The sequence below is a fragment of the Capricornis sumatraensis genome, chromosome 5 (assembly GCF_032405125.1).
Source record: "Capricornis sumatraensis isolate serow.1 chromosome 5, serow.2, whole genome shotgun sequence".
In the NCBI taxonomy this organism is placed as follows: Eukaryota; Metazoa; Chordata; class Mammalia; order Artiodactyla; family Bovidae; genus Capricornis; species Capricornis sumatraensis.
In genome coordinates this window covers 14484996-14508246 of record NC_091073.1, presented here as the reverse complement: position 1 = coordinate 14508246, position 23251 = coordinate 14484996, and the positions used below count along the sequence as shown (strand labels likewise).

The 23251-nt window shown below is 42.1% G+C and overlaps 1 pseudogene; it reads left to right on the top strand.

Moving 5' to 3' along the window:
- The first annotated feature begins 1844 nt into the window (after positions 1 to 1844).
- LOC138079626 (protein lifeguard 2-like) lies at positions 1845 to 20598 on the top strand (annotated as a pseudogene).
- The last annotated feature ends 2653 nt before the right edge of the window (positions 20599 to 23251 follow it).

Here is a 23251-nt window from a genome sequence, read left to right as displayed (position 1 = left end):
GATTTCCTCATTGTATTAATTACTCATTGCTGTGGACACAAATTATGACAAACGTTAACACCTTAAAACAACACAAAAATTTGTTATCTTAGAGTTCTGGAAGTCACAGATCAGAAATAAGTTTCACTAGATTAAAATCAAGATCAGTTACAGTTCAGTTCAGTTGCTCAGTCGTGTCCGACTCTTTGCAACCCCATGAATGGCAGCACGCCAGGCCTCCCTGTCCATCACCAACTCCCGGAGTTCATTCAGATTCACGTCCATCGAGTCCGTGATGTCATCCAGCCATCTCATCCTCTGTCGTTCCCTTCTCCTCCTGCCCCCAACTCCTCCCAGCATCAGAGTCTTTTCCAATGAGTCAACTCTTCACATCGGGTGGCCAAAGTACTGGAGTTTCAGCTTTAGCATCATTCCTTCCAAAGAAATCCCAGGGCTGATCTCCTTCAGAATGGGCTGGTTGGATCTCCTTGCAGTCCAAGGGACTTTCAAGAGTCTTCTCCAACACCACAGTTCAAAAGCATCAATTCTTTGGTGCTCAGCCTTCTTCACAGTCCAACTCTCACATCTATACATGACTACTGGAAAAACCATAGCCTTGACTAGACGGACCTTAGTCGGCAAAGTAATGTCTCTGCTTTTGAATATGCTATCTAGGTTGGTCATAACTTTTCTTCCAAGGAGTATACATTCCTTCAAATGTAAGAATACATTTCCTGACCCTTTCTGACTCCTACGGGCCTCCTGCATTTCTTGGCTCACGGCCCCTTCCTCCACCTTCATAGCCAGCCGCTGAATCCCTCTGGCCTGGGCTGCTCTCATCATGCCTCCTTCCTGACGCTGGCCCTCCTTCCTCTTATAAATACGGTAATCAGGACCGTTGTAAATCAATTGGGTCCACCAGATAGTCCCATCTCACACTCCTTAACTTAATCACACCTGCAGTGTTTCTTTTGCCACACGCAGTAATAGGTTCACAGGTTCGGGCGTTAGGACGTGGATACCTGTGTGCGGGCGTGCCCAGTCGCTAAGTTGTGTCCGACTCTTTGTGACCCCATGGACTGTAGCCCGCCAGGCTCCTCTGTCCATGGGATTTTCAAGGCAAGAATACTGGGCTGGGTTGCTTTGGGGGACCGCTATTCAACCATGGCCTTCAGGATGAATTTGACTCGCCAGCCCCACAAGAGCCTGCCCCTTCTACTCTCCTGTTTCTAACCTCACTCTGCTTTCCCCTTCCAACTCCCTAACTCCATCCAGTGTACTTCTTTCAGTTTCTGGAACCTGCCTCTCTGCTTCCTCCAGTCCTGGTCCAGACAGACTCCTCTGCCTCGGAAAACCTTCCCTACCTCTTTACCTGACTGACTCCTTCTCCTCTCCCCACCTTGGCTTAAACCTCACTTTCTCTGGAGGCTCTTAACCACCTCTTCTACTCTCTGCGTCTTCTTCTACATTTTGTTACCCTCATAATATCCTCCATGTTTCTGGCCCTACTTCTATTGCCTTTTATATGATTGCTTATTTGATTATCTTCTCTCCCAAAATGTAAGCTCTTTAGGGGCGAAGGTGACAAGGGCAACTCAACATAAGAGGGAGTTTATTCACTTGTTGCAGAATAAATCTATAAACATATGACTTTCACAATAGAAATAAAGTTATTTTAACCTATAGTTCTCATATTAAAACTATTTGTTCATCATTTATTCAACCAGTATCTGTGGAGCAATGACTTGGAAAGTACAGAGCAAAGGCAGTTAAAATAAAGAAAAAACATCTGATATTATGAAGTTGCTAAGGTTGTAGTGGTACACGCATAAGGACCTGAATAACAGTGTTCCCTCTCCAGGAAAATGGACTTGGAGGTCAGTGAGCCAATAGACTTTAGCTCTGGAGATCATCAACATCTAGTTCGGAAAGCTGCAGATGCTTATGTTGGGGGCAAGTCTGTTCGGTCCTATGGAACTGTACCTTCGACTCAGGAGCCACAACAAGCTCGTGGAAATCCACACTCAAAGGCTGGTAAGCGAGCAGATACCTATGTGGTACAGATTTCGCCAGAGACTACTACAGACGACATCAGCCCTGGCCCATTTTCAGAAACAGCTGTCCGCAGAGGTAAGAATAAAGAAATGGCCTTTGTGGAAAAGAACAGTAACATTCTCTTAAAATATTTCCACAGGGTGGGTTGTAGGATTTAAATTTGCCCTTAGTTTTTCCCATCATGCTTTACCATGAAACATGATATATGTAAGAACAGACAGCTCCCCAAGTTTTCCAAGGCATTCATAAATTCATGATAGACATATTATGGTGAATAAATTGTGGTTTTCTTAACAAATGTGAGTTAGTCGTTGAACACAGAATGTCTTAACTTACATACAAAGTGATACCATGATACTGTCTTTAGTTTTAAAGAATACTCATTCAGAGACCTACATATTAATTCTATATCAGAAATACATTCAGCTGTAGCAGAAGTCCAAAACACTATGGCTAAAATAAATGAGAATTTTTTTCTTTCATGAAATAAGAAGTTGGAAGTTAAGCAATTCAAGGCAAATCCTGTAGGTCCCAGAAAACAATATGCCATGCTTAGGGCTTCTTCTAACTCTTCTAACTTCTTCTAACTCAATAAAACTAAGCCATGCCGTGTAGGCTATCCATCCCAAGATGGACAGTTCATGGTGGAGAGTTCTGACAAAATGTGGTCCACTGGAGCAGGGAATGGCAAACCACTTCACTGTTCTTGCCTTGAGAACCCCATAAACAGTATGAAAAGGCAAAAAGATAGGACACTGAAAGATGAACTCCCCAGGTTGGTAGGTGCTCAACATGCTACTGGAGATCAGTGGAGAAATGACTCCAGAAAGAATGAAGAGACAGAGCCAAAGCAAAACAATACCCAGCTGTGGATGTGACTGGTGATAGAAGCAAGGTGTGATGCTGTAAAGAGCAATATTGCTTAGGAACCTGGAATGTCAGGTCCATGAATCAAGGCAAATTGAAAGTAGTCAAACAGGAGATGGCAAGACTGCACATCAGCATTTTAGGAATCAGTGAACTAAAATGGACTGGAATGGGTGAATTTAACTCAGATGACCATTATGCCTACTACTGTGGCCAAGAATCCCTTAGAAGAAATGGAGTAGCCATCATAGTCAACAAAAGAGTCTGAAATGCAGAACTTGGATGCAAACTCAAAAATGACAGAATGATCTCGGTTCATTTCCAAGGCAAACCATTCAATAAAACACTAATCCAAGTCTATGCCCCAACCAGTAATCCTGAAGAAGCTGAAATTGAATGGTACTATGAAGACCTACAAGACCTTTTAGAACTAACACCCCAAAATGATGTCCTTTTCATTATAGGGGACTGGAATGCAAAAGTAGGAAGTCAAGAAACACCTGGAGTAATAGGCAAATTTGGACTTGGAGTACAGAATGAAGCATGGCAAAGGCAAATGGAGTTTTGCCAAGAGAACACACTGGTCATAGCAAACATTCTCTTCCAACAACACAAGAGAAGGCTCTACACATGGACATCACCAGATGGTCAACACCGAAATCAGATTGATTATATTCTTTGCAGCTAAAGATGGAGAAGCTCTATACAGTCAACAAAAATAAGACTGGGAGCTGACTGTGGCTCAGATCATGAACTTGTTATTGCCAAATTCAGACTGAAATTGAAGAAAGTAGGGAAAACCACTAGACCATTCAGGTATGACGTAAATCAAATCCCTTATGATTATACAGTGGAAGTGAGAAATAGATTTAAGGGCCTAGATCTGATAGATAGAGTGCCTGATGAACTATGGAATGAGGTTCATGACATTGTACAGGAGACAGGGATCAAGACCATCCCCATGGAAAAGAAATGCAAAAAAGCAAAATGGCTGTCTGGGGAGGCCTTACAAATAGCTGTGAAAAGAAGAGAAGAGAAAGGCAAAGGAGAAAAGGAATGATAAACCTATTTGAATGCAGAGTTCCAAAGAATAGCAAGGAGAGATAAGAAAGCTTTAGTGATCAATGCAAAGAAATAGAGGAAAATCATAGAATGGGAGAGACTAGAGATCTCTTCAAGAAAATTAGAGATACCAAGGGAACATTTCATGCAAAGATGGGCTCAATAAAGGACAGAAATGGTACGGACCTAACAGAAGCAGAAGACACTAAGAAGAGGTAGCAAGAATACACAGAAGAACTGTACAAAAAATATCTTCACGACCCAGATAATCACAATGGTGTGATCACTCACCTAGAGCCAGACATCCTGGAATGTGAAGTCAAGTGGCCCTTAGGAAGCATCACTACGAACAAAGCTAGCAGAGCTGATGAAATTCCAGTTGAGCTGTTTCAAATCATGAAAGATGATGCTGTCAAAGTGCTGCACTCAATATGCCAGCAAATTTGGAAAAGTGAGCAGTGGCCACAGGACTGGAAAAGTTCAACTTTCATTCCGATCCCAAAGAAAGGCAATGCCAAAGAATGCTCAGAATACTGCACAATTGCACTTATCTCACACACTAGTAAAGTAATGCTAAAAATTCTCCAAGCCAGCAATACGTGAACCATGAACTTTCAGATGTTCAAGCTGGTTTTAGAAAAGGCAGAAGAACCAGAGATCAAATTGCCAACATCCGCTGGATCATCAAAAAAGCAAGAGAGTTCCAGAAAAACATCTATTTCTGCTTTATTTACTATTCTAAAGCCTTTGACTGTGTGGATCACAATAAACTGTGGAAGATTCTTCAAGAGATGGGAATACCAGGCCACCTGACCTGCTTCTTGAGAAATCTGTATGCAGGTCAGGAAGCAACAGTTAGAACTAGACATAGAACAACAGATTGGTTCCAAATAGGGAAAGGAGTATGTCAAGGCTGTATATTGTCACCCTGCTTATTTAACTTATATGCAGAGTACATCATGAGAAACGCTGGGCTGGAGGATGCACAAGCTGGAATCAAGATCACCTGGAGAAATATCAATAACTTCAGATATGCAGATGACACCACACTTATGGCAGAAAGTGAAGAGGAACTAAAAAGCCTCTTGATGAAAGTGAAAGAGGAGAGTGAAAAAGTTGGCTTAAAGCCCAACATTCAGAAAATGAAGATCATGGCATCTTGTCCCATCACTTAATGACAATGATGGGGAAACAATGGAAACAGTGGCTTACTTTTTTTTTTTTTTTGGCTCCAAAATCACTGCAGATGGTGACTGCAGCCATGAAATTAAAAGACACTTACTCCTTGGAAGGAAAGTTATGACCAACATAGACAGCATATTAAAAAGCAGAGACATTACTTTGCCAACAAAGGTCTGTCTAGTCAAGGCTATGGTTTTTCCAGTGGTCATGTATGGATGTGAGAGTTGGACTATTAAGAAAGCTGAGAGTCAAAGAGTGGATGCTTTTGAACTATTGTATTGGAAAAGACTCTTGAAAGTCACTTGGACAGTAAGGAGTTCCAACTAGTCCATCCTAAAGGAGATTAGTCCTGAGTGTTCATTGGAAGGACTGATATTGAAGCTGAAACTCCAATACTTTGGCCACCTGATGTGAAGAGCTGACTCGTTTGAAAAGACCCTAATGCTGGGAAAGATTGAAGGTAGGAGGAGAAGGGGACGACAGAGGATGAGATGGCTGGATGGCACCACTGACTCAATGGACATGAGTCTGAATAAACTCCAGGAGTTGGTGATGCACAGGGAGGCGTGGCGTGCTGTGGTTTGTGGGGTCGCAAAGAGTCGGACACGACTGAGCGACTGAACTGAACTGAGGCCTACTTAGAACCTGGATGACTTGACGATGGACTCTGAGCTTCGAACTTCACTGCTGTCTCCCCGTGGCCCTCACCCTCTACCTTGTTGCTGGAAAGACAGATGCCTTTTGAAACTCTTAGCTGGCAGCTGAGTCTGCAATGGGCTTTATGACTCTCTGATGTGGACGGCAGTTTGTGTTGGTTGTTGGCTTTCTTCTTTGGCTTGAATTTCTCATCACATGGAACTGGGGCCCAAGAAGAGGTAGACCAGATGGACAAGCCCCAGTGTGTAAGCAGTTTATGAAGCCTCTGCTAATCAAGCCAGTGCTAATGTTTCACTGACCAACATGTCATGTGGCCAAGCCCAGCGTCAGTGTGGGAGGGAACTACACAGGCTTTGTCCGTTATAAATTCTTATTTGTCTTCTTGTAATTGGAGTGTACGTGTTCTTCATGTGCTAGATCAATTTACAGATACATGATATGCAAATACTTTCTCCCAGTTTGTGGGTTTTTTCCCAATTTTTGATGGTGTCATTTGAAGCACAAAGCTTTTGCCTTTTTAAAGTGAGAATTCTTTTTTTTTAATTTATTTGTTATTATTATTTTTGGCTGTGTGGGGCCTTCATTCCTGCCCATGGTCTTTCTCTAGTTGTGGCAAGTGAGGGCTACTCTGTAGTGTGGGTCTTGTTGCAGAGCTTAGGCCCTAGATGCAGGGGCTTCAGTTGCTGTGGTGCACAGGCTTAATTTGCCCACAGCATGTGGACTCCTCCTGGACGAGGGATCGAACCAGTGTCTCCTGCGCACAGGCGGGTTACTAACCAATGGACCACCAGGGGAATTCAAATCCACTTTTGATGGAATCCAATTTTTTTTTTCCCTTTGCTTGTGTTTTAGGTATCATTATCTAAGAAAACATTGCCTAATCCATGCTCACAAAGATTTACACCTATACTTTCTTCCAAGGATTATATTTCTCATTTATGTTTATGATCGATGTTTAACTAATTAGTCTTGTGTGCGTGTGTGATACGCGGAAGGGGCCCAGATTCATCATTTTGTATGCATGTGTCCAGTTGCCCCAGCACCATTTGCTCCAAAGACTCATCTTTCTCCATTGAATTGTCTTAGCATGTTTATTAGAAATCAATTGACCACATTCCACAAATGTAGGGACTGTTTTAGGGCTCTCAGTTCTATTTCATTGATCTACATGGTCTAGTCTAATAAGGCTGGGCCACATTTAGTATCGATTCTCTTATAGTTCCTCATACATACTAGATGTGAATTTAAAGTTAACTAAGTAGATATTTTAAAGCAGTAGCACACATTTGGGGATATATATCTCAGTGTGGTTTCTTTATTGTCACACTTCCAGTGCACAGAAACTGCCCAGCAAAAGGACACATTGACAATCCTATAAGTCAACTTTAAGCAGCATTCTTTTTTTTTTTTTCCTTTTAAAATTGGGATTGTTGTTCAGTCACAAAGTCGACTTTGCAACCCCATGGACTGAAGCATGCCAGACTTCCCTGTCCCCCACTAACTCCCAGAGTCTGTCCAAGTTTATGTCCATTGAATCCGTGATGCTATCCAACCATCTCAGTCTCTGCCACCTTCTTCTCCTTTTGGCTTCAATCCTTCCCAGCATCAGGGTCCTTTCTAATGAGTTAGCTCTTCGCATCAGGTGACCAAAGTATTGGAGCTTTGGCTTCAGCATCAGTCCTTCTAATGTGTATTCAGGGTTGATTTCCTTTAGGATTAACTGATTTGATCTCTTTGGTGTCCAAGGAACTCTCAAGGGTCTTCTCCAGCACAGTTAGAAAGCATCAATTCTTTGTTGCTCAGCCTTCCTTATGGTCCAACTCTCAAATCCATACATGACTACTGGAAAGACCAGCTTTGACTATATGGACCTTTGTTGGCAAAGTGATGTCTTTGGTCTTTAATACACTGTTTAGGTTTGTTATAGCTTTCCTTCCAAGAAGCAAGCATCTTCTAATTTCATGGCTGCAGTCACCATCCACAGTGATGGGATAAGTTGGGAGAAGCCCACAGAAAAGCAAATGGTCATTATCAATGCATATTCGGAGGGCTCTGGAAAAACCCACGTAGTTAGCTGGAAGTAAACATAGATGCTAACACACCCTGAACTCTGCTTTGGCATGCCACTTGCTTGAAACTCCTTGGTTATACTTACCATTAGTCAGATTATGCAGTTTCTGCACAAGTAGGAGGGAAGGGAATTGCTAAAGACAGGGAGGGTGGAGAGAAAATTGGGGGAACAGCCCTGCAGACTCCCTGCAGAGGGGTGAACGCCGTCTCCCCCAGCAGTCCCTGGTGCATCACTGGCTCCGTCTATGCAGGGATGCTGCTGGGTCCCTAAGGATGGGCTGGCGACATTCTGAGATTCTCAGGTCACTTTTGGTCCTAGGGAGGATGGGGTGTGCACAATACAGAATTAAACCCCTGAATTTGGTCTTTAGATTGTGGGGCTCTTATGGATAAACCCTTGGGTTTCCACTAAAATGCCTCTTACAGTCTGGACTGAGTCTTTTCTGAGAGTTCTGCAGAGCTGTACTGTCATACCATTGGCCAACTCTAAACTCACACCCCCTTTCCTGTCCTCAAGAAAATCAGAGGAAAAATTTATTTCACTAAGTGTCAAAAATAGGTAGTTAGATTTTATACTTTTACTTTTGAATACTGTCTCATAAAAATAAGTTTCTGTCTCCTCAGCTTTCATCGTAAAAGTGTTCTTCCTCCTGTCCATTCAGCTTCTGATCACTGGGGCAATCGTCAGCCTGTTTGTTTTCTGGTAGGTCTTCATTACTGATGTAGGTGAGCTATTAAGTTGCCCACATTAATTCTCACTATTTAGCATGACTGAATTTTGATCATTAAAAAATTATCTATTTTTCCCTAATTATTCATGTGTGTCTGTGCTCAGTTGCATCTGACTGTGACCCCATGGACTGTAGCCCTCCAGGCTCCTCTGTCTGTGGGATTTTCCAGGCAAGAATACTGGAGTGGGTTGCCATTACCTTCTCCATGGGATCTTCCCAACCCAGGGAGCGAACCTGCATGTCTTGTGTATCCTGCATTGACAGGCGGGTTCTTTTCTACTGGGCCACCTGAGAAGTCCAATCATTCATAGGATATACCATTTCTATTGCTTTGTTTTTCTGAGGCAACTCCTAGACCAAAGTGTTAGTAGATTTCTACTAACTAAGTGTTAGTAGATTTAACTTCCTAAGCCATAAACTTTTCCCTTACTCTTATTTTGGGTACTATTTTCTTTTTTATTTTCCCTGAGCTATTTCCACAGACAAAATCAAGTAAAGGAAAAAAGGTGAGATTTTGAAGGCCTTGAAGGCTAGATCTCTGTTAAATGCAGAAATTATTTCAGGGAGTATGATCCATCACTGCTTAATCTCATCCTTTGAAAATCTATATTTTAGACAAATATATGAAAATTTTATTACTTTTGTTTATATACATATCTCAGTACTTTAAAATAAAATCATCACTGATACATTTGCATTTATGCAAATGTCACTTACTACTTATGACTGTACTTCTTATGACCCTATTTTAAGAAGTAAGATACAGTTTATCTTTATCTTACAGTTTAACAGTTATGTTTCACTGTTTCCTTTCCCATCTGTCATTGTCAACTACTTAGGGTTTTCCCCCTTTCTTCTCATGAAATTGTTTAATTTATACTTAAATATTATACTAGTTAGCAAAATAAACTACTTATTGTGTAAGACAATATCTTTTTTTTTTTTTTAACCAGCAAGGCTTTACGATCTTGGGTGATCAAGAATCCCTGGTTCAATTACACACTCTTGTAAGTATTATTGGATTAAATAAAAAGTGTTCTTTCTACTAGCTATCAGTTGATGTTCTTTTTTGAAAATTAGGTAAAGGTAACATATTCTTGTAATGACAAAATTATAGAGATGAAAAACAAGCAAATTAGTAGTTGCTGGGAGTTAGGGCTTTATGAGTGCGTGTGTATGTGTGTGTGTTACCATAAAGGGATAGTACAGTAATTTAATGATGAGATAGTTCCACACCTTGTGGTGCTGGTTACATGGATCTGCACACAGGTTTGTGTCACAGGTCTATGACATAGCATTGCATATATACACGCTATACCAGTGTCACATACTGGTTTGGGTATTCTACTTTAAATATGTAAAATGGGGGCAAACTGTGTACACAGGACCTCTGATCCTTTGCAATTTCCTGTGAATCTACAATTATTTCAAAGTAAAAATATTTTTTAAAAAACCCACAAACTGTGTGTGGATGGCAATGGGAAAAGTTAGTTTTAAAAGCAAAAAAAAAAAAAAAGTAAAGATAACAATCTTTATTTTTCTTTATAATACATATTATCAGAGCAAACATCTCTGTATCTCTCTACCTGTAATATATCACATGATACAAGCAGTGGAAGCAAATAACACATGGTTTTAAATTATCCCCAGGCCAGCCTTTTTTGTTATATTTATTGTACTCGCCTGCTGTGGGAAACTCCGCCGCCAGGTGCCTGCGAATTACATTCTCCTGGGATTATTTGTAAGTAAACCTCTTTAGCATCCGTTGTCATTCACCTCTGAAATATATTTTCATCTCATTATTCCTTTTTTTGTGGAAAAAATCTTCCTATGGAATAAGAAGATAGAAATTATTTGTGAGACATTCTCTTGGATGAATTTTGAAGTCAACTGACATATGAGGTGGAATCCACACCCTTTTAACAAGCTAGAGAATTTGGAGACCTTCGGCTACTCCTTTGCACCGGCAAACTTGACTCTGAGAGGCCTGCTCCCGAGTCTCCCAAGACAGTTAACTCGACTGTCCTCTGTCAGGCACAACAAACTCATTTTGCTACGGAGAGTGAGTTCCACATTTAGTTCACAAATTGTGTGCAAGAAATGTAACTTTCTCTGTGAAATTTATTTTGCTTCTATTTCAACGTCTCCTGACTATGTTGTAATTGAGGTTTCTGTTCTGTCAATGTTTATACCAGTTGGGCCAACACTCTTACCTCCTGGAGGCAGTGAACTCACTGACAATAAGCATTTGCTCCTCTTAGGAAAACGCAGAGGAAATCTCATTGTGGTTCAATGAGTTCGAAAGAAAGTCAGATTCTATGCAATTGCTCCCACGAACTGCTGACCACCCTTCCATGAGAAGATTTACTCACCAATTCATTTGTTTCTCACCTGGTTCCACATCAGTGTTGAGGTAGCTTATAAAAATACACACAACGTAAGAAGATAAGTTGGTAGGGAAATCTGATGGCAGGAAAAATAAGGAAAGGCAAATGAAGCCAGAGGTGAGATTAGTGCACAAAATGCCTAGTCCCGAGCGTTTGAGTTTGATCAGCCTAGATATGGATCTGCGCCTCCTGGTGGTCAATGTGAGCAAGGAAGGACACGTGGGCAACGGTGAGTTTCTCAGCACTCAGAATCTTGCATCTCGCATCCTGAAAATCTGAGGATCTTGCGTTGTCTAATGTGAATTACATGCTGGGAAGAATAGCTTCCTCATGTCACGGAGAAGACAGAGCATCAGGCCAGCTGGGAATGTCCTCAGGCCCTGCAGCCCTGCCAACTGCCGTTCTCAGTGGCCTGCTGGTCAGTCCTGGAGCCCAACTGTGGGCCTAGGCAAACCATCACTGCCTTCTTGGTCTCATCCTCTGGCTTGACTGCTTCTGGTTCTCAGCTCCTCCCTCTCTCCCACGCCGCCCCATCCCTGGTTCATTTGGACCAAGGGAACCCTCGGACCCCTATACAGCCCCCACACTGCCCCCGTGCAGCCCGCTTCAGAGCTGAGGACTGGCACCTGCCAGTGCAGCTGCATGCTGTGTTGGTAAGTGTCCTCCAGCCCCACCCCCAGGTATTGAGGTCTCAATAGTCCTCCCACATCTGAGGTTTGACCATTTTGTTCTCATCCAAGCACTATGGGAAAGGTCAGTACTGAAACAGTTGCTGAGGTGTTAATAGAAATAGCATGTCCTGCTCTGATAAAATGGTAAGATTTGTGTGGATGGTAAGATTTGTAGACAGTATGGTCTACAGATAAAGCTTATACCTTGGTTTCTACATTTCTAATTAATAACATATTCAGTTTAACTCACTGAAAATGTTGAAAGTTACTATTGTATTCTAAGAACTTTTTACTCATAGGAGAATTTTTTCTTGTCCAGTCTTAGGGAGAACATTAAGAAAATGTTTATTTCCATTATTTCCATATGGCATAGCCTATAGCTTTGTGCGCTAAGATCAGGAATATTCCTGCTAGTTCCCCTCTAACCTGCCATAACACACATACCTCAAACCAACTCTTCTGGATTTGGCGCCGTGGGAAGCAGGCTTCTGATTGTGAATTTTGTTTTTAGACAGTTCTTCAAGGTTTGCTGCTAGGAACCGTGTCAGTGTAAGTCTTCGATACACGTTTTTTCATTTGTGTGTGCATGCTTTTCTTCTAACATTACGTGAACAATAATCGCAGTCTCTGGTTTTAGTTTCTATAACGCCGAGGAAGTGTTATGGGCAACAGGAGCAACAGCTCTGGTGACGCTATCACTCAGTTTATTTGCTCTTCAAACAAAAGTACGTATTTTTGAAGCCACTTTCTGTCACAGGCAGTGTGTGACTATCTTCCTCTGCCCCTCCTGACCCATTCTGCTTCCTCCTCCCCCTGGCTGGCTGCTTCTTGGGGGCCTCACCTCCACCGAGCATTCGTCTTCTGCCTTCTGGCTTTCCTAGTGACAGTGCTAAAAACGTAAGAGGGGCTTCCCTGGAGCCCCAGTGGTTAAGACTTTGCCTTCTTGCGCAGGGGGTGTGGGTTCCATCTCTGGTCAGGGAGCTGGGATCTCACATGCCTCGCATACAAAAGAGAAAATATAAAGCAGAAGCAATGCTGTAACAAAATTCAATAAAGACTTACAAAGATGGTCCGCATCAGAAAAAATTTAAGTAAAAGGAAACAGGTAAAATTAATTTTAATGATATATTTCATTTAACCCAATATATATGAAGGGTTATTATTTCAACATATAATCAGTATAACAAAGTTAGTCATTTTACACTTTTCTTTTTCAAACTAAAATTCAAATCCAGTGTGTATTTTCTACTTGCAGCCATCTCAGTTTGAAGTAGCTCTATTTCCAGTGCTTATTAGCATGTATATTGAAAGCACAGCTCTAGACGAATTTTCTTGGCAGACATCAGAGTCACCTGGAGAGCTTGTGAAACACAGACTGCTGAGCCCCATGCCTGGCATTGTGAAGACAAGGTCTGGGCTGGGGGTCAGTAACGTTCACTTCCCAGGCGCTGCCGATGCTTCCAGCCCAAGAACCAGCCTCGGTGACCTGGTACTTTATTCTCTTGGTGTGCTGAAGGCAGGGAGTGACATAGGGAGACAGAGGAATTAGGAAAACACACTTGCAAGAAAACACATTGGATTTGAGGATCTTCTTTTGCTTCCTAATCCAATTTTTTTCAGGTCAGAAGATGCATATTCCTCTTTCTTTTAAAAATATTAATCTTCTCTAAGCTGATTTGGTTATTGATTTATATAAAAGCACATTAATAAATTTTGGGTTTACAAAAGGATCATTAATTTTTGAAAGCTTAGTATATATATTTCTACTGAAATGTATACACTAAAATTGATACATACAAATGTGAGAAAGGTACCCAGTTAACATCTTCGTCCACTGAATGCCATTAGTGTATTCTATGCACATGCTTTTAAAAATATGAATGATTATGATCCTACTATACTTACAAATTTACATCCTACTTATTCAGTGTACATTTTGTATTATGGAAAACTTTATAAAGATATACACACAAATAGAATATTTTAACAAACCCCCATGTGCCAGTTACCTAGTTTCAAAAATTGCAAATTTGTGGCTCCTGTTATTTCATCCATACCTTACATTTTCTCTCCCCTGAAGAAGCACAATACCTTTTATGTGGCATTTTTCAGTGTGTAGGGCTAATGAATTTCCACGGTTCTTGGGATTAGCCAGGGTACATTGGTAACAAATGGGCCAGTTTGTCTAGGGGGTATGAGATACATCTCTAAACACCCTGAAATTCCTATGGATGATAATTGAATCGTTTTTGTGTTTTTTGTTTCCTCAGTGGGATTTCACTTTGCTAAATGGAATGCTGTTTGTTTTACTCTTCGTACTTATCATCTATGGAATTATCTTAATCTTCATTCGATCATATGTAAGTGGGCCCTCCTTTGAAACCCTCAGAGGACTGGCAGAATATCAGGTGAAGTGCTGGTTGTGTGGTTGGTCTAGAAGCAGACACCAGATGGGTGAAACTTGCAAAGACCCTGGTGGGAGAGAGGTCTGTGACAGAATAGCGTGGGGTGACAAGGGCTGTAAGAGCTGTCAGAACACGACAGCACACGTGAGCCCAGGTGGAGGACAGGGAAGTAAGAGGGGAGCTTGCTGGATGTCGTGCCTTCTAAGGAGGCTTTGGCAAGCCCACCAGGGGGTCCTGGGTCTCCCAGGAAGGCTCTGCTGCCCTTCCAGTGATTGACAGGGGTAAAGCATGATCCAGGAAGGAAACTGCAGTGGGTCGCACTGCACGGCCACCAGGGCCCTGGTCAGTTACTTGCCCCTCCCCATAGCTGGAGGTCTCCAAGGTCGCCTGCCACACCAGCGTGGTGGGGGGACCACTGACAGGAGGTCTGGGTGTGAAGACTGAGCTCCGAGCTGAGAGAACAGCTGTCCTCCCCTAAGAGGATCATGGAGGTGGCCAACCCACAGGGCAGATCAGATTCCAACTTCCCTACATGGTGCTGCTTGTCTGAAGTAATGAGGGTGCAGAGATGGGCAAGCCTGCACGGGCTTGCTTTTCTGACAGCAGCAGCCTAGAGGAAGCTCCTCGGTTTCCAATGCCAGCTTTCTTCCTTCCATTCTTTTTTTTTTTATTTTTTGCTTTAATATATTTATTGCCTTCTTACTAGATATCATACACAGGCCTATATGTTTTTCTCAAAGTCATCAAAGTTAATTCTCACAACATTCCTGAAAAGTACATATCTCATCTAATCTTAGAGAAAAGAAAACAGGCTCAGATAAATTAAAGAATTCACACTCCATACTGCACCCAGGGAGTAGACGGTAGGACTGGGGTTAGAGCGAGGTCTGTGTGATCTGGTGGTCACACTCTTTCCGCCACACACACTGTCCGTGGACTGAGTCCGGTGTGCAAGTGGACAGGCAGAATGAGAAGGTCTGGCCCCACATCTGGTAGGGGCCTAGATTGGCCCCTGTATGGAGACCTTACTGGAAGCCAGGCTCACAGAGGACTGGCCTGGGGCTTGTGACCATCCATCTAAAGCCCCAAGGCCAACTTGGTCTTGCTGCTGAATTAAAGAGTTTCTGTGGCAACAAGTGGCGTTGCTAAATGGACTTCAGACACAGAATCAGTATTTCTGCCTGGATTTTGGAGATAAACTCAAAGACATCATAGATATGTCTTTAAAGGCCATAGTTCTCCATTTATTGTTCCTGATGGTGGCACAGATACTGTAGTAATAATACACGTATTTATGTGGTGGGTGGGTTCCTTACATCTTTACCATGCCACTCAGGAGCAGTTAAGAAACTGTATTTCCTACTAGATACAGGAACCCTAGTTTCCATTCTAAATTTCCTGTCACAAATACCAATAATATATGATCTTAAGCATATGATTAAATGGAAGTCGGACAGCTAAGCACGCATGCCTGTTGGGCCCTGGCAATTGTGAACCCTTCAGGCTGCAGTTGCCAGCTGTCCTCTCACACCCAGCTCAGTATGAGAACAGGGGACCTCACGCAGTGTATTCCTGGCCCCTGGTCTCACTGTTTCCTCAAGAACCTTCTCTGGTTAGCAGAGGTTCCCCATCTCTCATCCTGAGGAGTGAATGCCATTGTTTCTCAGATGATGTACACCACTTCCTTATTCTCTTCTCCAGTATTCAGATCAATTTGTCACATACGCTGATCAGGGCTGTTTTGGTGGCAGGAAACACATACCACTTAGACTGGCTCAAAGCAAAGGCCCAGAGACTCTCCTAGGTGGGAAGAAGAGCCAGAATTCACAGAAATGGAAACCCCACCGCCCTTTCTTGATCATCTCGGCTTGTAAAGCACCAGCTAACCCAGCACTGACTAATCACACAATGGCTTCCTGGATCCCTCTATCATGAGAACTGATTTATACCTGGCCCAGAGGATCTCTTTGATCCTGGTCATGTAAGAGGTTCCTGGTCAGTCAAGAGATTCACGCTGTTGGAGTGGCATCTCCCACCTCTTGTCAATCGGCTCTAGCAAGGCTGTGTGAGGGTCACAATATTCCCTGAGCTGAGGGGAGGGCACTTTTTCTAGAAGAGCTGTGTGGATGGGGCAAAAAAGGAAACATACTCAGTATATCCCATTTGCCTTACTATGCATGAGATGTTTAGTACTTGCTCGATGACCCTTACTTGATACATATAACAGGTAGTTTTTACCTCCTTGCTGAATGGAATTGAGTTGATACTATTGACCAACTATGTTCAAGAAAAATTAATTTCCCCACAGCTTTGACTTTCTAAGCATCTTATCTAACAGCAGTGACCTAAGTGACCCCCTGTGTTGTTCCCAGTCTTGCTCTTAACACATCGTTGTATCCTTTCTTTTTGCAGTGGTTGCATCTATTGTATGCTGGACTTGGAACTGTGATCTTCTCACTCGTATGTCCAACTCTCCCTTTCTTTGATAAAGAATATGAATGTGCATTGACAGGGCCTTAAGACCTCTCCTAGGCCTGGAGTCAAGCAGAGTCAGTGATTCACTGGAAAGCCCTCCCGCTGACTTGCTCCTTCTTTCTTCTCATCCTCTTCCTTCTCCTTTTTACTTTTTATAAAGACAGTTCTTAGAGTAGCTTTAGGTTCACAGTAAAACTGAAAGGAAGATAGAGATTTCCCAGCCTCCATACAGGCATCACCATCCCCAATGTCAATATCTGCCACTGAAGTGTAACATTTACTACAATTGATGAACAAATGAACATTAATATACCACAGTCACCTACATTAGGGTTCACTCTTTGGTGTTCTACATTCTACAGGTTTGGACAAATGTATAATGATATGTACCCATCATTGTAATACCATACAGAGTATTTTCACTGCTCTAAAAATCCTCTTTGCTCCTCCAAGCTGATCCCCAACCCCTGGCAACCACTAATCAGGTTATCTTACTGTTTCCAAGTTTTGCCTTTTCCAGAATGTCACACAGTAGGAATCATACGGCATGAAGCCTTTTCAGATTGACTTCTTTTACTTTGCACCTGCACTTAAAATTCCTCCATGTCTTCTCACGGCTTGGTAGCTCATCTCTTTTTAATGTTGAATAATATTCCACCCTCTGGATGTACCACAATTAATTTATTCATTCATCTACTGAGGGGCATCTTGTTTGCTTTCAAATTTTGGCAGTTATGAATGAAGTTACTACAAACATCCGTGTGCATGCTTTTGTGTGGACAGATGATTTCAGCTCCTTTGGGGAGATTCCAAGGAGCACATTTACTGGACCATACAGTAAGAGTAAGTTCAGTTCTGTAAGACAGTATTCCAAAGTGGTTGTAATATTTGCATTCCCCACTAGCAGTATATGAGAGTTCCTATTGCTTCCTGTCCTCATCAGCATGTGAGGTTATCAGTATTTCAGATTTTGGCCATTCTAATAGGTGCATAGTGGTACCTTATTGTTATTTTAATTTGCACTTTCCTGTTGACATAAGATGTAGAGCATCTTTTCATATGCTTATTTGCCATCTATATATCTTCTTTGGTGAGGTGTCTGTTAAGTTCTTTGGCCCACTTTGTAATCAAGTTGTTTGTTTTTCTTACTGTTGAGTTTTAAGAGTTCTTGGTATATTTAGGGTGCCAGTCCTTTATGTTTCTCTTGCAAATAATTTCTCTCAGTTTGTAGCTAGTACTATCATTCTCTTCACATTGTCTTTCACAGAACAGAAAATATTAATTTTAATGAAGTCTAATTTATCCATTACTTCTTTAATGGATAATACTTTTGGTGTCACATTTAAGAAACCATCACCATACCAAAGGTCATCTAGATTCCCTCCTATGCTACCTCTTAGGAGTTATATGTTTTACATATAAGTCTATTATTCATTATTTTTTAAAATTTATCTTATTTTTTTTGACCATGCTGCGTGGTATGCAGGATCTGGACCAGGGATTGATTCTGAGCCTCCTGCAGTGGAAGCACAGAGTCTTAACCATCAGACTGCCAGGGAAGTCCCTGTTTTGAGCTATTTTGTGAAAGGTGTAAGGTCTGTGTCTAGATCCTTTTTTTTTTTGGCATGTGGATGCTCAGTTGTTTCAGCACCATCTGTTGAAGAGATGAATATTGCCTTTGCTCTTTATTCTTTTCTGCTGATCTATATATTCGTTGAGTCTTTTTGCCAAGACCATACCATCTTGATTACAACTTTATAGTAAATGTTGTTGTCTGGTAGCATCAGTCCTCCAACTTTATTCTTCTCCTCCAGTAGCATGTTGGTTATTCTGGGTCTTTGGTCTCTCCATATCAGTTTTAGCAGTGGTCTGTCAATATCCACAAAATAACTTGCTAGGGTTTTGATTGGGGTTGTGTTGAATCTATAGATGAAGTTGGGAACAACTGATATTTGACAATATTGAGTCTTTCTATCCACGAACATGGAATGTCTCTCCATGTATTTAGTTCTTCCCTAATCTCATTCATCAGAGCTTTATAGTTTTCCTCACGCAGTTCTTGTACATATTTGGTTAGATTTATATCTAAGTATTTACATTTTTTATGGATGCTAGTGGAAATGGTTTTGTGTTTTTGATGTCCAGTTTCACTTATTCACTGCCGGCATAGAGGAAACCAGTTGACTGTTGTCTCGTAACTTTGTTTCCTACGACCTTACTCTGATTGTTCATGGAACCCCTAAATGTTCCTGGGGCTTCAAATCTTGATCAGGGCTTCCCTGTGAGCTGGCTGTCTCTGGCATGGTGTCCTGAGTCCTCTTTCCCTGGGGCCGGGGGGGCAGACAGCTTGATCCCGGCTCACTTTACTCTCCCACTTCCCTGTCTGCCTTCAAACACATACCCTCAGCAGGGAGGTGCACTCTGCGCTGCTCACTACCAACACATGAGATGATTAGGAGTCAGTATCTCTCTTATAAGAAGAAATAAGATAAAGTCAGCAGTTCTTGGAGGGGAGGGAGAAAGAACAGCACTTTTCCATAGAAGTTAGGACTCTGGGGTGACAGATGGAGGCTAGGGGCAAGGCTGGAAGCTCAGCTGCTGGGGGCCTTTTTTAAAGAATGACCAACTGTCCTGGTTTGCCTGGGACTGAGGGGTTACTGAAGACACATGAAGTCCCTGGGCAAACTGGAGTGGTTGATTCATTCTAGCTTTTTCTGAACAAAGTTGCTGGAATCAGACATTGGGAGGGGGAGGATAAGTGGGATGGGACTCAATGGTCCAGGTGAGGGAGCTGCCTTGGCAACCCCCAGCCTCGGGTTTGACTCCTTTCTCTACCACTTGCCACAGAGTGATCTTCCCTTCTTGGAGGCTCTGTTAATCTCACCTGCCTCAACTAGGTCGTTCCCACTTTATCTGAGATGATGTCTATCCTGAATGGATGAGAGGCTACCTAGAAGGTGCCCAATTCTGCCTTTTCCTCCTGTTCTTTTTTCCTCCTCCCGTCTTCATTCTTAGAAGCTTGAGTGGGAACCAGGACCCAGGGAGAGCTGATAACCTGAACTACTTGGGATGGGTTTCACTGTAGTGGCTGTTGTTCTAAAACGGCTAATTTTCAAGAATCTTGAAACCCCCAAGAACTCCCTGTAGTGCCAAGGTTTCCCCACTGCCTCACAGCACTGGACTCTGAGTCTGCGGTCTGGACAGAAAGGCCTGAGGAGCCGCTTGTTTTCCCTTCCTCCCTCTAGTGCACTTGCGCTGCCCACGTTTGCTCACTTTGCAACAAACACAAGGGTGAGAGGGCTCTCCGACTTTCTTCTTGATGTTTAAGAAGCTTGTAATTTTACCTACCACAGCTGAGCTAAAACGTTTAATTGGGGGTTATTTAACCATACATAAATCTTCTCCTCATTCTATTTTGGAAATACTGACATCATCACAAAGCCATCTCCAATGCCAAGCTTTGAAAAATGCTATCACCCAAAGGAGAGCCCAGAACGACTGCTGTGGGTAATATAAGGGTCAGGGGAACCATCTGTCTCTTCCTCCTTTGTTTTCAGTGAGAACCTGCTGGAAAGTCACAAACACAGGGCATTTTTTAGTTTCTCTCTGTGTCCAATTAGCCCACCTGGTCCACGTCACTGACCAGAGGCACAGAGGTTTCTAGACTTGGAAGGAAAGGAGGGCTCACAGGTTTGGTCCCACTGGCTTCAGGAGAGTGAAGCACTTGCTTTAATAGACAGAGTACCAGCCTGGGGAGATTGTGAATGATTGAGGCTGTAAGAATAACATCTCTAGCTACAAACTTACTTTTACTGATGGTAAGATACTTTCCAGATAATCTCAGGACACTTCTTTGATCAAAATGTACAATTTAAGTAGCTGATTCTTCTTTCTTTTCTTTAAGTACTTGGTGATGGATGTGCAGCTGATGGTGGGAGGGCGCCACCATCATTCTGACCTGGACCCTGAAGAGTATGTTTTTGCTGCCCTGAACATCTACATGGACATAATCAACCTTTTTCTTTTTATTTTGCAATTGATTGGAATGGGACGGTAGTCACATGGGCAAGGCTGGCTCATGCTGAAGAGAGGGAAGGAGGGACGGCTGTGAAGACTGCAGAGGTTACCACTCCATAAGCCCCTCTATTTTAAAAAATAATTTTTTTCTTGTCAAATGAAAGCAAGCATTCGGTAGACAGTAGCTATAGCTGTTATATATATTTTTAGTTCCACTGTTACATTACAAAACTTTCTGGTGGACATTTTCTGATTTTTATAAATTTAAAAGATGAGTACATAACTACATACTTACAAACATTTGTAAGATGCTCATTACTTTGTTGAAGTTTTCCAGGTATTACTTAAAACTGTAAACAATATCCATCTACATGAATAAAACTGATTATAGAAACCTATATTTACTCCATTCTCTTCTCTTGATGTGGACATTTGGTGGGAATATTTTGCCATCTGGCTTAAGAGTAAGGTGAACCAAAGAATTCTGCCTTTCTCTTGGATTCAAGTCAGACTGGAGAAGTAAATTCTATCTTGAGAGATCTCTTTGTTTCTATCTCAAACAAATATCTGTTTCCTCCCAGGCCAACCTTTGAGGTCTGAACTACTTCAATGTCTGGCAGGAAGATAATCAGGGGCCATTTCTAGCATGGATGGATTGTGCAGGGGATAGGATGGGGAAATCAGATGACATCTTCTAGTCTCTCTAGATTTATCATGGAGCTTTCTTTCCAGATTTAACTGAACATACAGATCTCAGATAAGACACATGGACTTAAGTAACAAGCACTATAGTACATATACCCACCTGAATTTGATTAACTGTTCCAAATTAGCCATATCTCCACTCTTGTGGTAGAATTTCTTTATAGTGTTTGTGCTCTCTTATTACCAGCAAAGTCCTGAAGATTGATGTAACCTCTGAAATGTGAGCAAGTAGCAGAGAAAGGGACTTTACAGCCACCCAGCAAAAAAAAAAAAAAATCTAGGGCCCTATAAAGCTCCTGGGTGGGGTTGTCTCAACAAATATCACCAGGTGCACATATACCTGCCAAAGTCATGGGGAACTACTTCATACGACAGAGCAAATTCCCCTGGGAAGCTTGAGGTTTGCATATTCTTTTGGCATCAAGACAACCTTCCTGCATATTATAGGGATACCTGGTCGATTGATCGCTCCATTGACATTTCTGCTGTCCCCACACCACGTTAGGCATTTCTGTCGCCTCAGCAATGCTTCCAACACAGTCCACTCTGAGTCTACTGTACGCGCCATCACATGGAAGTCTATTATTATATTGTATTTAGATTGATAGTCACTTAGTCGTGTCTGACTCGTGACCTCATGGACTGTAGCCTGCCAGGCTCCTGTGTCCATGGGGATTTTCCAGGCAAGAATACTGGAGTGGGTTGCCGTGCCCTTTTGCAGGGGAGCTTCCCAACCCAGGGATCAAACCTAGGTCTCCTGCATTGCAGGCGGATTCTATACCATCTGAGCCACCAGGGAAGCCCATGGTGGTGAGTCAGTTAAAAGAGATTCTAACACTTCTATGACAAACTTCTGACTTCTGCATTTAATAAGGACTCTGAGCAAGACATACCTTTTAGGGTCAGTCTATGAAATGAGTAGATTACTTTGTTCTTAGTGATAGAAATTCATCTTTTGAGAAGACAGTCCATGATTTGAAAATCTGTCAGGAGTGGTCCCAAATCCCGTGATAGGTAGCACATCTGTAAATCAACCCAAGGTGTCCAGAATGGGGCAATGGAAGCTTAAAGAAAAAGAATCCATAGAAAAATTTAGGTTATATTTTCATAATGCCCACAAATGCTGGGCCTATAATTTACTTTTAACTTTTGTTCTTTGTGTTATCCCAAATGGGTATTCCCTCATTTAGCTTCAGGCATGGTTTGGTGAGCAAATCTATCGTACACAAATGGACCCGGGTGAAACTACTCATGTTAAAGGCTAGTATGCTGTTAGCCACGGCATTTCTCACGTTGGTATGTCAGCTAAAGAATATCAATGGCCAAAATGCCGTGCCATGCATTTGACACAAATGTTGGCAGTTTTGGTATCTTTCGCTTAATCAAAGTCCTTGAAACGAATCAACTGCTGAAAATGTAAAATCAATGGTTTGCAAGTTGTAGGACTTTGATAACTCATAATGCACTAAAGTAACGTTTATCTGATTGTTGCGCTAAAGCAGGGGTCAGCAAATGTACAACACACGCCAAATTTACCATGTTACCTTTTAGATTTTTAAAGTTTTATTTTGAATTAATTATAGATTTACAGGAAGTTGCAAAGTTACTTCAGAGAGTGTACTCTTGCCCTCTAGTGGTTATCTCTTACATAATGTACAATATCAAAACCAGCGAACTGACACTGGGTGTGATACCTATGTATAGCTGTCACTTTATCACATGTAAACTCGTGTAGCCCCTATGGTAACCAAGATGCAGACTGTTCCAGCACCACAGAGGCCCTCTTTCTATCCCTTAGAGTCACACACGCACCCCGCTTCCCCTCCAACATCCGTGACTCGTGGTAACCACCTGTCATTTTAAAATGTTAAATGGATGAAGCCATACAGCGTGTGACATTTTGAGATTTTAACTCAGAGGAACGCTCCTGAGACCCATTCCAGTTATTACAAGCTGTGTCACTAGTTCATCCCTTAAATATTCCATTT